The sequence below is a fragment of the Schistocerca cancellata genome, chromosome 1 (assembly GCF_023864275.1).
Source record: "Schistocerca cancellata isolate TAMUIC-IGC-003103 chromosome 1, iqSchCanc2.1, whole genome shotgun sequence".
NCBI lineage: Eukaryota > Metazoa > Arthropoda > Insecta > Orthoptera > Acrididae > Schistocerca > Schistocerca cancellata.
In genome coordinates, this window is record NC_064626.1 from 721375639 (window position 1) to 721397526 (window position 21888).

General features: G+C 43.6%; 1 protein-coding gene and 1 pseudogene across 1 annotated transcript in view; one reads left to right on the forward strand and one right to left on the reverse strand.

Annotated features, from left to right (window-relative positions):
- LOC126185072 (tyrosine-protein phosphatase non-receptor type 13-like) overlaps positions 1–21888 on the forward strand; it is a 741952-nt gene that overhangs the window by 124099 nt on the left and 595965 nt on the right. The gene's annotated exons all lie outside the window — the stretch shown is intronic.
- LOC126100224 (5S ribosomal RNA) lies at positions 2532–2649 on the reverse strand (annotated as a pseudogene).

Genomic DNA, 21888 nt, shown 5'->3' on the forward strand with positions numbered 1-21888 from the left:
AACGTGCTGTTCAGAAGAGAACTCCACCGCTTCGTACTCTTACGGATTACGGACAGCCCTGCAGGATTCGTGGTGTCAGTTCCCTCCAGCACTACTTCAGACATCAGTCGAGTCCATGCCACGTCGTGTTGCGGGGCTTCTGCCTGCTCGCGGGGGCTCTACGCGATATTAGATTGGTGTACCAGAGTCGAGGGATATGAAAGGGAAGCTGTGGTTGGGAAGGGAGTAAAACAGGGTTGTAGCCTGTACCCGATGTTATTCAATATGTATATTGAGCAAGCAGTAAAGGAAACAAAAGAAAAATTCTGAGTAGGTATTAAAATCCATGGAGAAGAAATAAAAACTTTGAGGTTCGCCGATGACATTGTAATTCTGTCAGAGACAGCAAAGGACTTGGAAGAGCAGTTGAATGGAATGGAAAGTGTCTTGAAAGGAGGATATAAGATGAACATCAACAAAAGAAAAACGAGAATAATGGAACGTAGTCGAATTAAGTCGGGTGATGCTGAGGGAATTAAATTAGGAAATGAGACACTTAAAGTAGTAAAGGAGTTTTGCTATTTGGGGAGCAAAATAACTGATGATGGTCGAAGTAGAGAGGATATAAAATGTAGACTGGCAATGGCAAGGAAAGCGTTTCTGAAGAAGAGAAATTTGTTAACATCGAGTACAGATTTAAGTGTCAGGAAGTCGTTTCTGAAAGTATTTGTATGGAGTGTAGCCATGTATGGAAGTGAAACATGGACGATAAATAGTTTGGACAAGAAGAGAATAGAAGCTTTCGAAATATGGTGCTACAGAAGAATGCTGAAGATTAGATGGGTAGATCACATAACTAATGAGGAGGTGTTGAATAGAATTGGGGAGAAGAGGAGTTTGTGGCACAACTTGACTAGAAGAAGGGATCGGTTGGTAGGATATGTTCTGAGGCATCAGGGGTTCACAAATTTAGTATTGGAGGTCAGTGTGGAGGGTAAAATCGTAGAGGGAGACCAAGAAATGAGTACACTAAGCAGATTCAGAAGGATGTAGGTTGCAGTAGGTACTGGGAGATGAAGCAGCTTGCACAGGATAGAGTAGCATGGAGAGCGGCATCAAACCAGTCTCAGGACTGAAGACCACAACAACAACAACAACCAGTTTCTTTGGCTCTTCAGTGTATTAGCGTAACAAATGATTGATAGTCTTCACAAGGTTGCCATCCAGCACTCACAGAAGTTTGAGTTCCCTGCATGAGCCGTTGCCTATAAAATATGTTTCTAATTTTCTAAGGACACCATATTCGTATTATCATATACTTTGACCTGCGCTGGTTTTCGCGATTGTGATAAACGCTGTACAGATATTGTCCTGCACGGTTTGGGAAATTTAGGGATGGCGAGACAGCTCAAGGCTGTCACAGTACGTTGTGGGCGGCTTCCATTCAGCAGAAGGGAGTAGCGGCTGCTGCGCACTGAGGGAAGTGCTGGAGGAGCGAGGCTGGAGGGCCGGTCTTATCGCGAGCAGACACCTCCCTGCCGTTTTGCGGCGCGCCAGTTCGGTGAACGCCTTCCTCGGCGACAGGGTGCCAGGAGAGCAGCCAGAGAGGCGGCCGCCGAGATAGCAGCTCGCTGCGACCAGACCGTCCCGTCCCGTCCCGTCGTGTCTCGGGCCACCGCACCGCTCACTGGGAACGCGGCCACGCAGCGCCGAGCAGCGCGATGCTCGGGAAACCGCTGACGGAGCTGCCGCCGCCGTGTCCGTCACGCGGCGTGCGCAAAGGGCAGCTGCACAGATCGTCTCTGGGCTGACGGCTCATACCGAAACGTCCCTTTCGCCCGCGGGCCGAGTTCCACTTGTAGTCTCGGCCAGGAGTCATACATTCTTTGTAGCTGCCGGCGCGCGAATTGCAAATTACGCGATTTAGTTCAAATGGTTCAAATGGCTCTGAGCACTATGGGACTTAACTTCTGAGGTCATCAGTCCCCTAGAACTTACAACTACTTAAACCTAACCAACCTAAGGACATCACACACACTCCAAGCCCGTGGCAGGATTCGAACCTGCGACCGTAGCGGTCGCGCGGTTCCAGACTGTAGCGCCTAGAACCGCTCTGCCACTCCGGCCGGCCGCGATTCAGTGTATAACACTACTGCTCCGCTTGTTACGCCGGCGTGCAGTTTATCCTAGTGACGACAAGGTTTATTTCTGTCACAATGCGACCACGTAGAACACTACTGCGGTAGTAAACTTGCAGTAAATGTTACCCTCTGAGAGGAGTTTAGAAAATTGACCGAGTTTACCTAACGGAAGGATTGGTATCGAACCTTAATTTTGTAATAATAGCTGTAGGTAGACAGCACACCACTCCGTCTTCAGGCCACAAGTGGCCCATCGGGACCACCCGACCGCCGTATCATCCTCACATGCGGATGCGGATAGGAGGGGCGTGTGGTCGGCACACCTCTCTCCCGGTCGTTATGATGGAGCCGCTACTATTCGGTCGAGTAGCTCCTCAATTGGCATCACGAGGCTGAGTGCACCCCGAAAAATGGCAACAGCTCATGGCGGCCCGGATGGCCACCCATCCAAGTGCCGGCCACGTCCGACAGCGCTTAACTTCGGTGATCTGACGGGAACCGGTGTACCCAATGCGGCAAGGCCGTTGCCAACAGCAACTGACTATTATTAAATGAAATAGTTACACGGCTGCGAGCCTAATTAGGCATAATAATGTAAAAACATTATTTATAAAGAACCTATTTTTACTAATTCAAAACGAACTTTCATTAAATACTGTTCTGAGAAGTGTAGTGAGCACACCCAAATGGACAAATTACACAGTGAGTAGCAGCAGTTGTCACTTTACCAGTAAAGCAGTCACAAGATTTGCAAATAAGCCCTTCATCAACAAAAGCAAAACGAGAATAATGGAATGTATTCGAATTAAATCGGGTGATGCTGCGGGAATTAGATTAGGAAATGACACACTTAAAGTAGTAAAGGAGTTTTGCTATTTGGGGAGCAAAATAACTGATGATGGTCGAAGTAGAGACGATATAAAACGTAGACTGGCAATGACATGAAAGCATTTCTGAAGAAGAGAAATTTGTTAACATCGAGTATAGATTTAAGTGTCAGGAAGTCGTTTCTGAAAGTATTTGTATGGAGTGTAGCCATGTATGGAAGTGAAACATGGACGATAAACAGTTTGGACAAGAAGAGAATAGAAGCTTTCGAAATCTGGTGCTACAGAAGAAAGCTGAAGATTAGATGGTTAGATCACATAACTAATAAGGAGGTGTTGAATAGAATTGGGGAGAAGAGGAGTTTGTGGCACAACTTGACTAGAAGAAGGGATCGGTTGGTAAGATATGTTCTGAGGCATCAGGGGATCACAAATTTAGCATTGGAGGGCAGCGAGGAGGGTAAAAATCGTATAGGGAGACCAAGAGATGAATACACTAAACAGATTCAGAAGGATGTAGGTTGCAGTAGGAACTGGGAGATGATGAACCTTGCACAGGGTAGAGTATCATGGAGAGCTGCATCAAACCAGTCTCTGGACTGAAGACCACAACAACAACAACAACAACAACAACAACAACAACAATTTAATTATTACTTTTGCCTTTCACTAATATAGTCCAAACTTGCTCTTCACAACCCACATAAGACCAGATACCACATTATAATAGTGAAGTACAATTAATACACACATTTACTATACAAAAGCAATAAGGAGACACAACATACAAACTTTCTATCTTTGCTTCTCAGTAATCAGTTCAAGAGTCATTAACCAAAAACCTACTAATCTGATTTATCCTTTTTATTATGATGGGAAAGAAATGTGGTCCCACAAAATATCCCTTTCATTGTAACAACAAAACTACACACACACTTTCAAAATTATGTAGCATTAAGGAAATTGGATTACTCTTTCATTTGAGACAATTAATTTTGTACTATTTTAACACTCTTTACCCTGACAAAACCTCTACAAAATCAGCGATAATCTCCAGTAAACTTTTACTTCAAACAACCTCAAGACAAAGTGTTTCACGATACCATTTGTGAAGCAAGTAGTTTTTGGAAACAACTTTAAAGCAACAAACATTAGAACACTTCGTTTTCCAAGTAATACTGTTTCCTAAACTGATATTCAAGTTCATTTTCTAGTTAAGTTTCAAAAAACTCAAACATAAATAGTCTCTTTTATATGTATGAAAAAAAACAAGTAAATTTTACCCTGCACATTAAAAGTACTGGCATAACTTTGCCACACATCAACTAAGATGAACTTTAAAACTGTTAATGCTTTTTATGCAAAGGACACTCTCGGATTCCATCACTTAAAGGAGAGGATCCTACTTGGATAAGTGCATAGGCTGGACACATTGTTCAAACACATTTTGAATATTATGATTATATTTTCACAGAACCAAACATTACTGGTTCATACAGTAATACAGTTCTGACCTTTCGTAAGTGTGACGAAGTGGTTGCGCAATCGTGGTGGCGAGCATGTGGCGGCTAGGTGGTCTTTCCATTGGCAGTAATTACCTCTATTTACCTCTCCGTGGCGTTGTTAATATCACTTTTAGAGCTTTTCCCAAATCGAGAGCACCACTTTTCAGCCTCATATTAGATCCGAGGCCATTCCATTCCAGTTGCAGTACTGTAAGCCTCACTCGGCACCTGCGTTGTTTACTCGTCAGTTACTTGCTACCGACTGACTACTGTGATCTCTCACTCGCCGCCCAGACTGAGCGCCACATCCACCTTTTCCTAGCGCGCCAACTGACTTCCATTGCAGAGGGGAACTACCTTGGGTTTCTCTTTATACAATACAAAGTCCCTATGTATGAACCAGTTATTACATAGTTGCCAGCAAACTTATTTAAACATATTAAGAAGTCAACACAAACATACATAATTAAATACCACTTCCCTCCAAATAATACAAAGAACTTAACTTGCAAAGAGTAAACATGTCACACTACTTTCAAACTTCGGTACAGTAGATCGAAGACATCACATAGTAAAGAATATACATTTGACATTATGCACAATTAATCAGTACATGTTATTAACACTATTAATTGTAGTGTTAAAGAGCTCCGCAGATTTTTCCATTTGCTACGGTGTAAAGTCACTCCAAGTAAGGGTCGCCAGCTTTGCTTTGATCTGTGAGATGGTATTAAATTTCTCACCACACCAGAATCTTAATTAAAAGCCCTGCAGCAATCGAACCGCTTTCAGAAAGGTTCCGGGATCCGACAACTGCGACTGGAATAGGTACATCGCAAACAGTTCAGACACCGCCTCCAGCTAGCTCCTAGTATCTTCCGCCGATAACCTTCGTAACATAATACAGAAATACAGTTCAAAATCAAAAGGAGAAGACAGACAAAATGACACCACATTCAGATTTCCATGGAAACGAATGTACAATGTGTTCGGATATTCCCTTTACAAAACAAACTTCTTGCTCTTGTAGAGGAGAGTGAGTACATGATGTTTTGAATAGGAACCCATGTCCGGAAAGGTATCTTTTCCGTTCTACGGCGGCTTCGATTAAAATGTTTAATTCATCCACTTCTGTTTGAGGAACTGATTTGGCATGACGCCTAACAATAAATTATTAGGTAACAATTCGATAGAAAACATAACGAAACATCCATTTACCGCTTAAGCACATTTTTTGTGTATTAACACTTAAACATTACGTTTTTGCGTTATTCCAAAATGAAAAGCAACCTACAATACTGCTGTATTAAGACAGCAGCTTGATCTGTCTCCCACCAACGTTGTTACGTATATTGTACCTAGAGGCACGTTCCGGTACACACTCATATTCCCACCTGGTGTCTCTTAAGTTTCTAGCGCAGCTGCAAGAACCCGTGCCAGTAGATATTCCTCTATCTCTGCGGGAGTATCGTCAATTAAACGAATTATTCCGTAGGAGTTAAATCCGACGATTGCGGCGGCCACGCGCTTAGACCACCTCGGCCTACCCATCTTTATACTTATATGGATATGATGTCTGTTCTTTCGGACGTGATCCTCTTCTTCTGTGCAGATGCACACATATTCCCCGAACTCTTACGGGACTTGGTAAGAATGTCTTTCACGAGTAATGAGTGTGTTGGGGTGGGACACTACGAATGTAGTGTGTGGACATGTTGTTGTTGTTGTTGTGGTCTTCAGTCCTGAGACTGGTTTGATGCAGCTCTCCATGCTACTCTATCCTGTGCAAGCTTCTTCATCTCCCAGTACCTACTGCAACCTACATCCTTCTGAATCTGCTTAGTGTATTCATCTCTTGGTCTCCCCATACGATTTTTACCCTCCACGCTGCCCTCCAATACTAAATTGGTGATCCCTTGATGCCTCAGAACATGTCCTACCAACCGATCCCTTCTTCTGGTCAAGTTGTGCCACAAACTTTTCTTCTCCCCAATCCTATTCAATACTTCCTCATTAGTTGTGTGATCTACCCATCTAATCTTCAGCATTCTTCTGTAGCACCATATTTCGAAAGCTTCTATTCTCTTCTTGTCCAAACTATTTATCGTCCATGTTTCACTTCCATACATGGCTACACTCCATACAAATACTTTCAGAAATGACTTCCTGACACTTAAATCTATACTCGATGTTAACAAATTTCTCTTCTTCAGAAACGCTTTCCTTGCCATTGCCAGTCTACATTTTATATCCTCTCTACGTCGACCATCATCAGTTATTTTGCTTCCCAGATAGCAAAACTCCTTTACTACTTTAAGTGTCTCATTTCCTAATCTAATACCCTCAACATCACCTGACTTAATTCGACTACATTCCATTATCCTCATTTTGTTTTTGTTGATGTTCATCTTATATCCTCCCTTCAAGACACCATCCATTCCGTTCAACTGCTCTTCCAAGTCCTTTGCTGTCTCTGAAAGAATTACAATGTCATCGGCGAACCTCAAAAGGTGAGAATGTGGGTCTCGCGGGAGGCGTGCGCGAGATAGTCCCTGCAGTCGCGCTATCCTCTGTACCCTTGGTGACTCAGATGGATAGAGCGTCTGCCATGTAAGCAGGAGATCCCGGATTCGAGTACCGATCGGGGCACACATTTTCACCTGTCCCCGTTGAAATATATCAGCACCCCTTAGCAGCTGAAGGTATTAATTTAATTCTAACTACCCATCTTTCACCATATCGTCTGTTGAGATGCCTCCGAACCGCACATGAGAAGTGAGGTGGTGCGCCAGCAAAGTGAAACCACGTTTCATGATGGACGTTCAATGGCTCAGCTTCCAAGAGCGGGTCCAATATGTTTTGTGGGAAGATCAGTTATGCAGAACACTTTAGCTTGTGTGGATGTGGACATGGAGCGTTACAGCTCTGAGCTGAAAACATCGTAGAACGGAAACAATACGTTTCCGGACATGGGTTTCTATTCAAAATATTATGTACTGACTGCCCTCTACAAGTCATAGAAGTTTGTAATAGGAATTTCTGAACACCCTGTATTTATTGGCTTCACCAGGTCTATCTCTTTCACTAAAACACCACCATTCAAATAGCTTCTTGGCTCCCCAACTTTGCATGTAAACAGTCCCTAATGTGCAAGGCAGGGGTGTACAAATTCTTCAGCCTGTCTGCCCCTATCTCCACCGCAACCATTAAAGCATCTCAACCTTCCGCAACGGAAACCCAACAGTACATGCGCACTCAAGCGCAATAGTTAGAGCAGGCTAATTATACCCATTTCTAAAACTCGTATCTGCTCTCTTCATATTGGCGACAATACCACACGACTTGATTTTTGTCACTCGTTGACGACAATAGTCTTTTGGTTCAATTAATTCACTGATGAAGCCACGTTCACACAGTATGGAACCAAAAAAACACGTAATAATCATAGATGGTGTCAGGAAAGTCCACACGACGCTGCAATGGAAACCAGTTTCCAAGTTGGCGCGGTGTGATCGGTAACATGATAGTCCAGTCACTTCAGAAGAGTGAATGACAGGACAGATTTACTTGCTTTTCTTGAGGTCGTTTCTTTAGTCGCACGGACTGCACTGTTCTTTCGCAATGACGGATCCCCTCCATATTTTACCCTCCGTGTGAAGGACTATCACTACTGTAATTAACTTATCACTGGACTTGTCACCAAGGTCGCCAGACCTATGCCATTACATTTTTGTTCATGGGGTTGAATGAAGTCTGAGGTATACAAACGAAATGTGTGTACTCAAGATGAACTGCTTGGTCGCATTATGGACGCCGCTCCCTCATTAGGGAAGGTGCAAACTCACTCAGACGAGCGACACAACATGTTCTCCCAAGAGGCCAAAAATCGATTGAAGCTGACGGCGGCATATTTGAACATTTATTGTGAACTATGCAACAGTTATAACATGTCATGTAGGATCATGCTTAGTGGTGATCGTTTTAAAAATACGTATTTTTCAATTGACACTTTGTAAAACGCATGTTGCGATGTTCACTAACACTTGCAACATGTCTACATGTGTTAACCTGACAATGCATTAAACCACACAGAAAATAAATGACTGTCGACATTAAATGTGTGTATCTCGGAAACCCCCGGGGTGGCCGAGCGGTTCTAGGCGCTACAGTCTGGAACCGCGCGACCGCTACGGCCGCAGGTTCGAACCCTGCCTCAGGCATGGATGTTTGTGATGTCCTTAGGTTAGTTAGGTTTAAGTAGTTCTAAGTTCTAGGGGATTTATGACCTCAGAAGTTAAGTCCCATAGTGCTCAGAGCCATTTGAACCATATCTTGGAAACCATTCGGAATAGGGCATATATCCACATAAAGCTTTTGCTTCAAATGGTAGTTCCTGTCCTGAATATTTACGATTCCTCCTGCGACAGCCTGTACAGAAATAAGTAAAAGTCTGAGTAAACCTTCTACGATTAACGATGCTGAAAAAACAAGACGGTTATAATTTAAACGAAATGAATGATTATTGAATAATATTCATACTTGTGTTTATAGTGGTCTCACATAAACAGCTGATTCGAATAAAAACAATTAAACAACACTTAATGTATAAAGTGTGAGTGGAGCATCGAACATAGAGGGAAGTGTGCACAAAATTCAGTGAACTGCGCGTTAATTTACGAAAATCAGTAGCAGACACTCAAGTTACCAATCACGACATGAGTTCACTATCCTAATTAGCCACTGCGATTGCATGCATTAAGGCCATGGTACAAAAGTATTAATATTAACTGCAGAAAACAACTACAGTTCACAGCTGCCTCAGAACTCGTACAGGAAGTTAATGTTTGTGTAGTTCAAAAATGGCTCTGAGCGCTATGGGACTTAACATCTATGGTCATCAGTCCCCTAGAACTTAGAACTACTTAAACCTAACTAACCTAAGGACAACACACAAGTTTGTGTAGTCCCGTAACAATCTGTCACCGAAAACGCTGTCAAATATTCTAAGTCTAGTCAAAAGTTCATGTACGTAACTCACATTCACAAAACTCCAAGTCAAATGGAAAGTTGAAATATGTAACTGGCTCTCACAATCTACTCGAAATCCAATGAAAAGTTAAATATTTAATTCACGCTCACAAAATATTAAAGAAGTTTAGAGTACGTAACTGACGCGGGTGCATTAGGTAAGGATCTGTGAAAATAATGCTGCCTTCATATTACTTGTAACTCTGGAAGAGTTGTAATATTGACTCATTATCATATAAACTTTGAAATGAACTGTTCTATAATTCTTTAGACGCAAGCATGATTTTATAAAAGTAGTCTGTTGTGGTGTTTACTGACATTGTTAACTTTTATTTCACTCTTCATGTGGTCAAATAGCTTCAGTACTTCAGTTGTTATTAGTGTTATCTAATGCTATTAAAACAGTAGCAACTTTCATAATATTTACGCTAAACTTGTGCTTGAAGATGCAATAATCTAGTCTCCCATTCGCGATGTTTCTGGTGTAAGTGGTTTTCCTGTATCATGTTTGTAGGGTGTGTGACGTATTATTGTTGAAAATATCATATTCATCTTTAATTTTAACCACCTTAGCCGTCATTGAGTCGTCTCCACCCTTCAGCCAAGCGCGTGCTCTCGAGTCTCGGGGAAAACCCACATCCGCCTTTCAGCCCCCAGCTTACCTGCATTCCTTGCTCGGACAGCAGGCCAGCGCGAGGTGTCGACACACTCACCACTGTCTCCCACTTCGCGAGACGGCTTCTTGTAATGTCACAACATCCTGACTTACGTTCTCAACACACACAAAAATTTGAGAATCGTATCTGTTAACTGTGAGTTACATGTCCATATCTTTATTCATTTTCAAACTAGAAAGCAGATAAATTAAAACATTATCAGGCACATGTCGGTATCTGTATTATTTCTGAAAATGTAATGCAGTGACATGCCTGAAATGGACAGGCCTGCTCAGAGTCCCTATTGTGAACCCAGTGCGACATCAGTGGGATGTGTTAGAACGTCGATTTCGCTCCGGACCCCAGCATCCGACATAGTTACCTTTCCTGGCTTCGGCTCTGGAGGAAGAATTGGCTGCCATTCCTCCACAGACATTCAGACCCACATTGAAAGTGTCTCCAGCAGACTTCAAGCCGTCATAAAGATGAAGACATCCTATATTAGTGTCCACTAATAGGTATCCAGATACTTTCGATTAGATAGTGCGTTAGTGAAGAACGTTGCTATTAATTTAATGACATTTCCTAGATCTGGTTTGTAATTACATACTCGTCCGCCACTTTTTATTAAAAACAGATTCGAGATGTAATGGAAACTGTGATACTATTTCAGCTATCTGCCCATGACGTCTGACAGATTTCTCGCTATTATTCTTTTCGGTGTCATTACTTGATAATGACGACAGCATTAACACATCCATCCACACTTCCTGCTGTAGTAGTGCGGGATACACTTTCCTCTCTTCCAGTGAACTGTAACTGCAATTGAGATAGTAAATGGGTTAATGATCAGCTACTTCGCACATAAGGAACATTTGGATAGTGTAGTCTGCAAGCTTTCGTGGACGCTGTCATTGAAGGCCAGATCATTCTATGAATAAGTTAAAGATGAATATGAAGCAGCCTAATCGCTAAAAAGGTCTTACCATCGGTAACGAAATAATTTATCTTTTATAAATCAGTATCTTTTTGAAAGTGGCCCAACTGCCTAATACAGAAATGAGGTTGAACGCCGATTTTCCTTTCTCATAATGATATTGTCGGATAAAATAACAGGCTTATTACGTAGTTCCTGATGTATCTCGACACTGCACTGCTATCACGTGTAATACTTTCTCAGTAAAACAGCGGGAGTAGTGCACCCGAACAAACCTATGGCTAACGAAAATATGTACATGCCTCATGTCTCTAGAGCAACGGTAATACTCTGAGAAGTCAGGGAAATACTGAGTAGCGACATTAAAGATAGAACTGCCTCATTAACAAATGGTATCTTGAAATTTGCAAAAAGCTGTTTTCTTGGTGATGAATTTATTTCTGTTACTAACATCGATCAGTTATCATCTAGCGGACAAAACCTAAAATAATGGCTTGTAACTAAGTAAATGTTTTCGTGGAGACACGTCTGCTTCTATACAAATACTAACACTGCAGTATGGCTCTCTCGTTGTTTTTACATGACCAGACACGCTGAATATCTGAGTCCAGTAACGTGGTTTTTCTTCTAATCGTGACGCAGTTGTAGTCAATATTAAAATTCATGGTGGCGACGTTGTTCGTCAGAAACTGTGGCATGTGAAGAAGTCAGAAGTGTCTGTGGAATGTTCTTTTCTCTCTCTTGCTGACAGAAGTTTATTGCTGTTTATTAATATTTAAATAATTAAATCAGGGTAAGTGAAATTGGCGACGACGTAGACTGTCCCCTGTCTGTTCCTCTTATTTATTATTTCTTCGTAGTTTACCGGTAACAAACACTGACGTAATGACATCAGATAAATAAGTTTAGTAGACCGATGAATTCTGTGTGATGACAGAGATTATTTAAAACGGATACGTCCACAGGAGGAAACAGTAAACAGCGAACGCCTCCTCACAGTCTTAACTGCAGTTTTTCCTTGCTGTAATATATAATCGCTTACACCAAAAGAAACTACACTAATTAAATATTTATAGCTATTACAAATCAGGTCTTCCAGTCATTGTGCTCAACAAACAATGTATGTATTAAACCTCAGAACAGGACGACGACTGCAACTGTGGCGTGTGACATCACACATGAGCAAACAGATGTAGAACAGTACTTTGAAAATATATATACATTTTTTTCCTTTATGCATTCCTCTCTAGATACAGTCTGAAGGTATCACACATAGGCCGTAATTTGAGGAATTTTTGATATGTATTGTCACAGAAGGAAAGAAAATGAAGCGAATCATTCGATGAGTAGCTTCATCACAAAATTCGAGAGGAAAGGAATGTAATGGAAAATACTGGCTGGAGAAAGGGACAGCAGGACAAGACAGATGGCGTTAAGGACTTCAGCGAATGAATTCCATGTCAGTGGGGGAAGTTGAATTGATATTCAGAGATAAAAAAATCGTTCAAATGGCTCTGAGCACTATGGGACTAAACATCTGAGGTCATCAGTCCCTTAGAACTTAGAACTACTTAAACCTAACTAACCTAAGGACATTACACACATCCATGCCCGAGGTAGGATTCGAACCTGCAACCGTAGCGGTCGCGCGGTTCCAGACTGAAGCGCCTAGAACCGCTCGGTCACAAAGGCCGGCTTCTGAGATAAAGTTGACAAAGGAGAGGAAGGCGTCGCGGCACGCATCGAAACAAATGTCTCAAAACAAAAAGAGAATGAAGCTGTTTTTAATGTGTTGGATTGGTGCATAGGTTCGTAATGTTTTTTTCCATAAGTTTAATAATAAACACAACAGATACAGGTGACAAAGACTCTTCCACTATTTACAACAGTGTGCCAACGCTGGGATAACTTTTCGATTCCGCGACTGTAGAAATCACGTGATTTTGAGGCGAAGAAGTCGCCGAGCCATGTTCGGTGCGCATTTTCACATCCGGAAAGAAAGTTCCTTGAAAACTGTTCGACAGAAAGCGGAAAAGGTGAAAATCTGAGAGCCCGAGATAAGGTTAATAAGGTGGATGTGGGATGACTTCTCAATCCAGCTTCAGCACAGTGTTTTTTTGTCAGTCTAGCAGAATGCGGGCGGGCGTTATCAAATGATTCAAATGGCTCTGAGCACTATGGGACAACATCTGAGGTCATCAGTCCCCTAGAACTTCGAACTACTTAAACCTAATTGTCCTAAGGACATCACACACATCCATGCCCGAGGCAGGATTCGAACCTGCGACCGTAGCAGCAGCAGCGCGGTTCCACCGTGTTTATGTCCACCACATTGACGACGCCGTAGGCCAAGAAAGATTGGTGGTATCACCAAGTTCAATATACTCACGATCTACTAGATTTGCGGCTATTTCTACGTAAATCTCAATAATGAAAAAGCCTCGGAGACTAATAGCGCGGAATCACACTGCAAACTTGCGTTTACCTCACTGTGGTACACACTCTCGGACGCCGTACCCTTGACTTGACTTGAAAGATGATGTAACCGACGTACGACGCCCTGTCACCCGTCTGTTCCACTTCCGTGCCGCCGGTGCCGCTTCTCGGCTGCGGTGTAGCGGCGACGTGAAGACAGACGCCAAGTCAGACCACTGGACGGGTCTTGCTGCGGCGTCTGAAAGGCGAGACCTGCGCGCGCCAGTGCGGCCAACATTCCGGCGCCCCGTCAGCCCGTGAACTCGCCGCTTATTCGTGAGCCCTCGCCGTAACTAATGCAGCGGTGGCGGCGCTTAATGCAGTGCCCTGGAACGGCGCCGCACCCGCACTAGGCGACGCTCACTCTAGCTGGGAGCTCGTCCCACGTCCCAGCCGTGCCAAACGTACTGTCACGGTCCGTGCACAATCTCCATAAATTTCTTCTGCCTCTTAAGACCACGTCATGTCTGTAACTATACTGATGAGGCAAGCATGACGACCACCCGCTTAATAGCCTGGTGGCCAACTTTGGAACACAATAAAGCAGCAATTCTGCTCAGCATGGATTTGACAAGTGCTCGATAGGTTTCCGGAAGTATCTGGCTTCAGACATCTACGCACAGGTCACACCTTTTCTGTAAATTACGGGTGGTGACTTGTGAGCGCAGAGCTTGCGGCCGATAGCGTCCCGTATGTGTTCCACAGGTTCACATAAGGCAAATTTGGTGGCCAAAACATCGTGAGTTCACCATCATGTTCCACAAACCACTGTACCCTTCGGCATGGGCAGTTATACTGTTGGAAAACGCCATAGCTGTCGGTGATGACAGCAAGCATGAAGAGATGCGTGTGGTACCCAGTAAAGTGAAAGTAATCTACAGCTGTCATGATTATTTACATTACTACCACAGGTTCCATGTAAACCATGCTGAACGTCCGCTGTAGCATAAATTGCCCACCGTGGCGCGGAGCATATTTCGGGCAGTCTTTCGCCTGGATCACGGCGTATCTCGTTCAAAATGGTTCAAATGGCTCTTAGCTTCTGAGGTTATCAGTCCCCTAGAACTTAGTACTACTTAAACCTAACTAACCTAAGGACATCACACACATCCATGCCCGAAGCAGGATTCGAACCTGCGACGGCGGATCTTGACATGACCATCCACCTGGTGTAGAAGAAACACTATTTATCCGACCAGGCGATACGATTTCATTGATTCACGGTTCAGTCTCGATGATCCTGTGTCAGCAGCAGTCGTAAATGATGATGTCGTTGGGTCAACATGGAAACACGCACGTGTCATCCGTTGTGGAGCCGCAAATCAGCAAAATGCGCTGAACGGTGAGCTTCGAAACAGTTGGTCCTGCATCATTAATGTATGTTGTCAGATATTCCACAGGTCGCGCCTCCTATTCTGCTGCACAGAGGGTGTAAGTCTCCGACCTCCATGTTCTATGATGTTGCGTGAACGCTCGACAATTTGTCGCCTGTTCGTGGTTTCATTGTTCTTTAATCACTTACCGTCGATGCTCGCGACAGGAGGACGTGAACAGCACGCCAGCTCCTCCATTCCAGAGATGCTCGTTTCCAGGCGCCGGGCCATAGCGTTCAGCCCCTTGTCCAAATCGCTGACGTCAGTAGGTTTCTCCATTTACAGCCGTATCGGCACTCTAGTGATTCCTCATTCCACTCTGTTCCGCTTATATAGTTTCCATACTGCGTCACGAGTCTTCAACGCCAACAGTTTTTAGTCCCATGGTGGACAGTGGTCAAACGTTTTGGCTCACTGTGTACACCTACAGTCTGCGAGTTACTGCGAAGTGTGTGGAAGATAGTACTTTTTATTGTATTGTGTATTAAGCTTTTACTCAGTGGCGTGGTTAAATACCGGGATGCAATTCCAAAGGTCACCGGCCATTTGACCACCTTCTTCTATGCGGATACACAAACAGTGCCCGAACTCTTACGGGTATCGGCAAAAAGCTACGGGTAATGAGTATAATGGGCAGGGGCACTTTGAATAAAGTGTGGGACAATAAGTTGGTAATGTGGGTCTCACGGGAGGCGTGCCAGAGATAGGTCCCTGCAGACGCACTATCCTCTGTGTCCTCGGTGGCTCAGGTGGATAGAGCGTTTGCCGTGTAAGCAGGAGATCCCGGGTTCGAGTCCCGGACGGGGCACACATTTTCAACTGTCCTCATTGACTTATGTCAACGCCTATATGCAGCTAGGGGTATTCATTTCATTGTAATTTAATTTTAAGATTTTTATCCGTTGCTTACCAAATCTTTCACCTCTCTATATGTTTGTTAATGTGAAAAATGCCGAACTGCGTCGTGATTCGAACGGAATCTACATTAAATTTTAGGTCCCTCTGTGACCAGCTGAGTCAGTCAATTCAGAGGTTAGATGAAAACTACGATGTACCACCTCCAGCAGCACAGTAGAGTTCAAACCAACTATCTGGTCATTGACTACCTTGTATTTACGTTTCTTCCCGTTGCGTTCACGGACAGAGCGTTGCAAGAATGACTCACGTACACCTCTGTGCGAAATATTATTTGCCTAGTACTATTTGCACGGACTACGCGGTGAAGACGTGAATGAGGCTGAAGAATGTTCGTGCGCTCCGTTCTGAAACACAGTTCCTCAAATTTTCTAAGCAAACTGTCGCGAAATATACGACTCTTTCGTCGCGTGTGTGCCTGTTAAGATTTTTTAGCAGCCCTTTTTCTCTCGTCAGTCGAACTTGCATTAGCCCATTTCCACTGCTCTTTGAATATTCTCGATGTCAGACGTAACAGAAGTCCATACATATGAGCAGCATTCAGATATGGGACATAGAAGTGTTCAGTGTAAAATCTCTTTTGTAGACAAACTGCAGGTTCCAACTACACCACTCATTTGTCATAGGTTGCCATTCCGTTTGCGTAAAACTGAGCCTATGGTGTTATTTCACTTCTTGTCTCTGTAAGCTGTTACTGCCAATGTCTTATGACATGAGTGACTAATTGTGTTGTACAACTCCTAGAGTCAACTGACGTTACAGTTTTACGTCTCATGAGCTGCAACACTCTGAACTGAGAGCTAGTTGCCAACTTTTACAACGGACTGATGTTTTGCCGAGATATAACTGGATATTTTTGCTTGATATTCTTTCCTTGTACATAACTCTATGATCTGCAAAAAGTCTTAGTCTGACAGTAATATTATCAGCTAAGTCATCAATATACAACATGAAAAGCAAAGGTTCTATTACTCTCCCATACAGCACACAAGACATTACGACAGTGTATTTACGTGACTCGCCATCAGGACAGCGTGCTCCGTCCTGACTCTCGAGAAGTTGCCAAGCTGGTTGCAAATCACACAGGAAAATATTTTCGTTATAAGGCGTCTATACGGCACCGAATCAAAAGCTTTGTGGATGTCAAGCAATACTGAATCCACATGATTTGCTCTACTCGTGGCGTGGAGCATATCGTATGTTATCAGGACTAGTTGGATTTTTTTTTTTAATTCCAGGTATGGTTATTGTTTGAACTAGGATTCTGCAACAAATAGGTGTGTGTGACATGGGACGACTGTTCTCTCGATCAGTTCTATTTCCGTCTTGGTAGATGATTGTGACCTGTGCTGTTTTCTATTCACATGGACATATTTGTGCCGAAGCGATGTGCGGTAAGTTGTGATCATTAGTGGAGGTTGTTCACTTTCTACAGAACGTGATAGGGATTCCATCGTCCTGATATAAAGGACTTCAGTGTTAACTATGGCTGGGCTGCCTTTATACAGCTGCTTTTATCGCGAACGACCAAAATCGCAGTACCTTCACCTTTTTACTGATTGGATTAAACTACGTTCTGAGCTAGCTGATCAACTAAACCTCGTTAATCAGTTAAACCATAATATGGTATTAATGGGCTGAAACAATTAAAAGAAAGAAACTAAACTTCGCGATCGGAAGCAGAGGTCTGCGCGATGGAGGCCGGTCGGTGTGTCATCCTCTGCCAATGGCGTCATTCCAATACGATATGGGGGAGAATGTGGTCAACACATCGCTCTTAAGTCCATTGTCGGCCTTCGAGACTTTAAAACCGCTTCTTCTGATTCAAGCAGTACCTCACCTGGCATCACGAGGCTGATTGCAGTCCTTTCCAGTCTTCTAACTATGCAGGACCAGGAACTGAACCAGGTTCCTCCTCACAGCAGTCCGAGGCGCTGACCACGTAGCTACGGAGCTACGGAGGTAGACTCGAGCTAAAAAGAACAGTAGTTTAATATTTGAGAAATATATAAGATGTTAAAATACAGGTAAGCCTCGTGTGAAAATTTATCAGTGCTGGACATGCGTCAAATAATGTTTACAAACAATACAATGATGAAAGACATGTCATAGAGATATACAAATATACGGATGGCGGCGGTATAGCGTACACAAGGTGTAAAAGGGCGGTGCATTGGCGAACTGTCATTTGTACTCCGGTGATTCTTGTGAAGAGGTTTCCGATATGATTATGGCCTCAAGACAGGAATTAACAGACTTTGAAAGCGGAGTGGTGGTTGGAGCTAGACGCATGGAACAGCCCATTTGGGAAATCGCTATGGAATCCATTATTCCGAGATCCACAGTGTCAAGAGTGTGCCGAGTATACCAAACTTCAGGCTTTACCTGCCAGCACGGACAACGCAGTGGCCGACGGCCTTCACTTAACGACCGAAAGCACCGGCGTTTGCGTAGAGTTGTCAGTGCCAACAGACAAGCAACAAAGCGTGAAATAACTGCAGAAATAAATGTGTGACGTACGGCTAACTTATCCGTCAGGACAGTGCGGCGAAATTTGGCGTTAACGGGCCATGGCAGCAGACGACTGACTAGTGCCTTTGCTAGCAGCACGACATCGCCTTCAGTGTCTCTCCTAGCCTCGCGACTATATCAGTTGGACCCTAGACGACTGGAAAATTGTGGGATGGTGAGATGGATCCCGCTTTCGATTCATAAGAGCTGATGGTAGGGTTAGAGGGTGGCGGGGATCCGACAAAGCGATGAACCTAAGTTCTCAACAAGGCACTGTGCAAGCTTGATGGTGGCTCCATGATGGTGTGGGCTGTGTTTACATGGAATGAACTGGTCCTTTGGTCCAACTGATCAGATCATGGACTGGCAATGGTTGTGTTCGGCTACTTGGAGACTATTTGTAGCCATTCATGGACTCCTCGTTCCCAAACAATGGAATTCTGATGAATGATAGTGTACTATGTCACCGAGTCGCAGTTGTTCGCGATTGGTTTGAAGAACATTCTGGATAATTCTAGCGAATGATATGACCACTGAGATAGCCCGACATGAATCCCATCGAACGTTTACGGGAGATAATGTAGAGGTTAGTTCGTGCCCAAAATCCTGCAACGCCAACACTTTCGCAATTACGGACGGCCACAGAGGCAGCAGGGCTCGATATTTCTGAAGGGGACTTCCAACGACATCTTGAGTCCATGCTACATCGAATTGCTGCGTTACGACGGACAAAAGGAGGTGCGACGTGATATATGGAGGTAGCCCATGACTTTTGTCACTTCATTGTAGACTACATCAACTCTTGCAGAAGCCATCTCCATAAAATCGTCCCATGGACCGGGAGGTTTCAACCACTGTGGATAATGCACCCTTAATTTAATAGTTCGGGCGCTTAATCATTGGAAATTAGCACATCTCAGAATATCTTTCCTATTATTTTTATCAACTATCGGGAAACTAGAAACTGTGATATTCTTTGCCTTAAGGACCTCACGTAGTTTAGAGTAATTTTTTTCGTGACCTTGAAATATGCGTGACACTGCTGACCTTGGCTACACAGCGAAGTTGCCCCGCCACCGCTGCGGGCCTGGCCTTGGCTCTGCGCAGACCTGGGCTGTTAGGGATGCATGGACAGGGTTCTGCAATTGCCGGCTCGCCCTTAGGTGTCAGACAGCGGGGGCGGCTGATGATCTTACGCAGCCAATATCGCGCCGGCCGGCCGGCCAGCCAGGCACCTCGCCTGATTTCCCCAGGGCGCGCACGCAGCGCGGCTGGGCGTCTGCGCTCTGGCGGTTTTTAAACTCGATCCTGCGGACGAACGCTGCCGCAGGTCTGGCGTTGTCCGACTCACTCCAGAATCAGATGGTGAAAAAGTGGGGAGTCAGAAGTTTGTCTTCGAGAAACCTGAAAATCCAAAATTATTATTACAAACTTGCAACTTCAGTCCTGACAATATACAAGCCTACCATACGATAAATAATAAATAACAGGGTGTAACAAAAATGTATGCCCAAACTTTCAGCAAACGTTCCTCACATGCAGAGGAAGAAAAATCACTATATGGACATGCGTCCAGTAACGCTTTACTTTCATGTTCGAGCTCATTTTCTACTTTCCTTCACAATCACATTAATCGTGGGGAACACAACAAAGTGTAAAAAGTTATGCTTTCTAATTCAAACAATACTGAGAGGAGAAAACATTTCTGTGACACGGGGGAAATTATGGAGACCCACAGGCTTCAGTTTTGCGTCCACTCCTGTGTCTCGTTGTGGGCCTTTGAGAATTCTCACGAAATTTTTCAGTCACGTTATCAACGAAGATTTTACGTCAACGTATGAGCCGGTATTGTTAGGGTTTCATGTCCTTCCGCACAAGCTCAACTGAGAAACTTATCACGCTTTCTTAAAGAAACATTGTTCTGTAACATGTGCCTTTGAGTGAAAAAAAAGTGCGTCATGTTCCTCATTTCAGTCTTTATGTTCGTATCCTGTAAATATCAGATTCCGTGAGACATGCGCAGGTAGAGATCCACGATCTCCGAACATAAACCCACTAGACTTTTATTTGCGGGGCCATTGAAAAGTTCTTGTGTACTATGGAATCCCTGTACAAATCTACAGTCTCTTCATGCCCGTAGTGTGGTAGGCTGTGAAACAATACGCAGGTCTCCAGTGATGCATCACCGCATCGGGGATTCTGGCAGGTTGATGCATTTATCCTTGCGAACGGTGGGTATCTTTAACATCTCATTTAGGAAAGTGTTTCTTACTATTTGTTTCCCACTATTAATGTCTTGAAAAGTTGCAGAAACTGAGTTCTGACGTGCAAATAAAGCGTTTCCAGGCCCATGTCCATATAACACATATTCCTCATCTATGTGTGAAGAATATTTCCTGAAAGTTTGGCCATACCTTTTTGTTAATCTGGAACCTGTGAAAGAATATTGGGAAAATCAGAAATCAGGATAAAAACAGGCAGTCATCCCGGAAGACTTCATCCGAATAGAAGGTGAATAAGACCATTCATAGATTAGACGCCTGCTGCGAACGTGATCCTAGATTTACATGTGTATGTTACTCATCCGACTTCGTATTGAAAGTACATCTATATAGAGATGCTGCACTGTGAAGTGCATGACTGAGTTAGTTTGAATTCTAGTATATATTAGAGTTTCTTCGTGTTCCAATCGGTTAAGGACCGCGGAAACACTGATTAAATGGACAATACATGTGTTAGCTGTAATTAGTGTAACTTTATCTTCGCGGCTATTACGGGCAAGTTAAGTACATGGATAAAGTATGTTTGTACAATCGTCACTTAATGCTGGTTCTTAAATCGTTTTGTGAATAAGCTTTCGAGGGTAATTAGTGTCTGTCGGTTCAGATTCTTCAGCATTTCCGTGAAGCTCTTCCGTTAGTGAAACCAACTTGCGACGATTCCCGCTGCGCCTCTTTGAATAAGTTCAAAAAAAAAAAAAAAAATCTTTTAGTCCTCGTTGAGCAATATTCTAAGATGGAACGCGCAGGTGTTTTGTAAGCCGTGTGACTTCATTTCCCCAGTGACTAGCCAACGAAGCAAAGCCTGCCGTCCGCTTTATCTGCGATTGAGCCTCTGTGTTCATTCCATTACATACACTGGTAGACCCCGTTATAGTGGTGTGTTGGGGCTTATGGGCGCTCGACATCGACCCCGTTATAGGTGGATTCGTTACTCCCGTTTTCGCGTACACGCGATTTTAGTTTTAAGTCCAATGCTGGTATTTGCCTTAACATTACGCGGAAGAAGTAATGCGTTAGTGAACCTCCAGTCGTGTTTGTCGAGACTCGAATCATTTCAGGTCAAAAAGCTGTGAAGTTGCACTTCACAGGGTTCGTTTTTAAAATATCGGCTAAAAGGAAAGAAAAAAGTGTCCCTGTAAAGGGAAAGATAGGTTTACCGGAGTCTTATTCGTAAGAAACGAAGTTAGACGTTTTGGATCGTAAAAATGCAGCATCAGTTCGAAAAACTGCTCAATCTTTAACTGACTTAAGTGTACCTA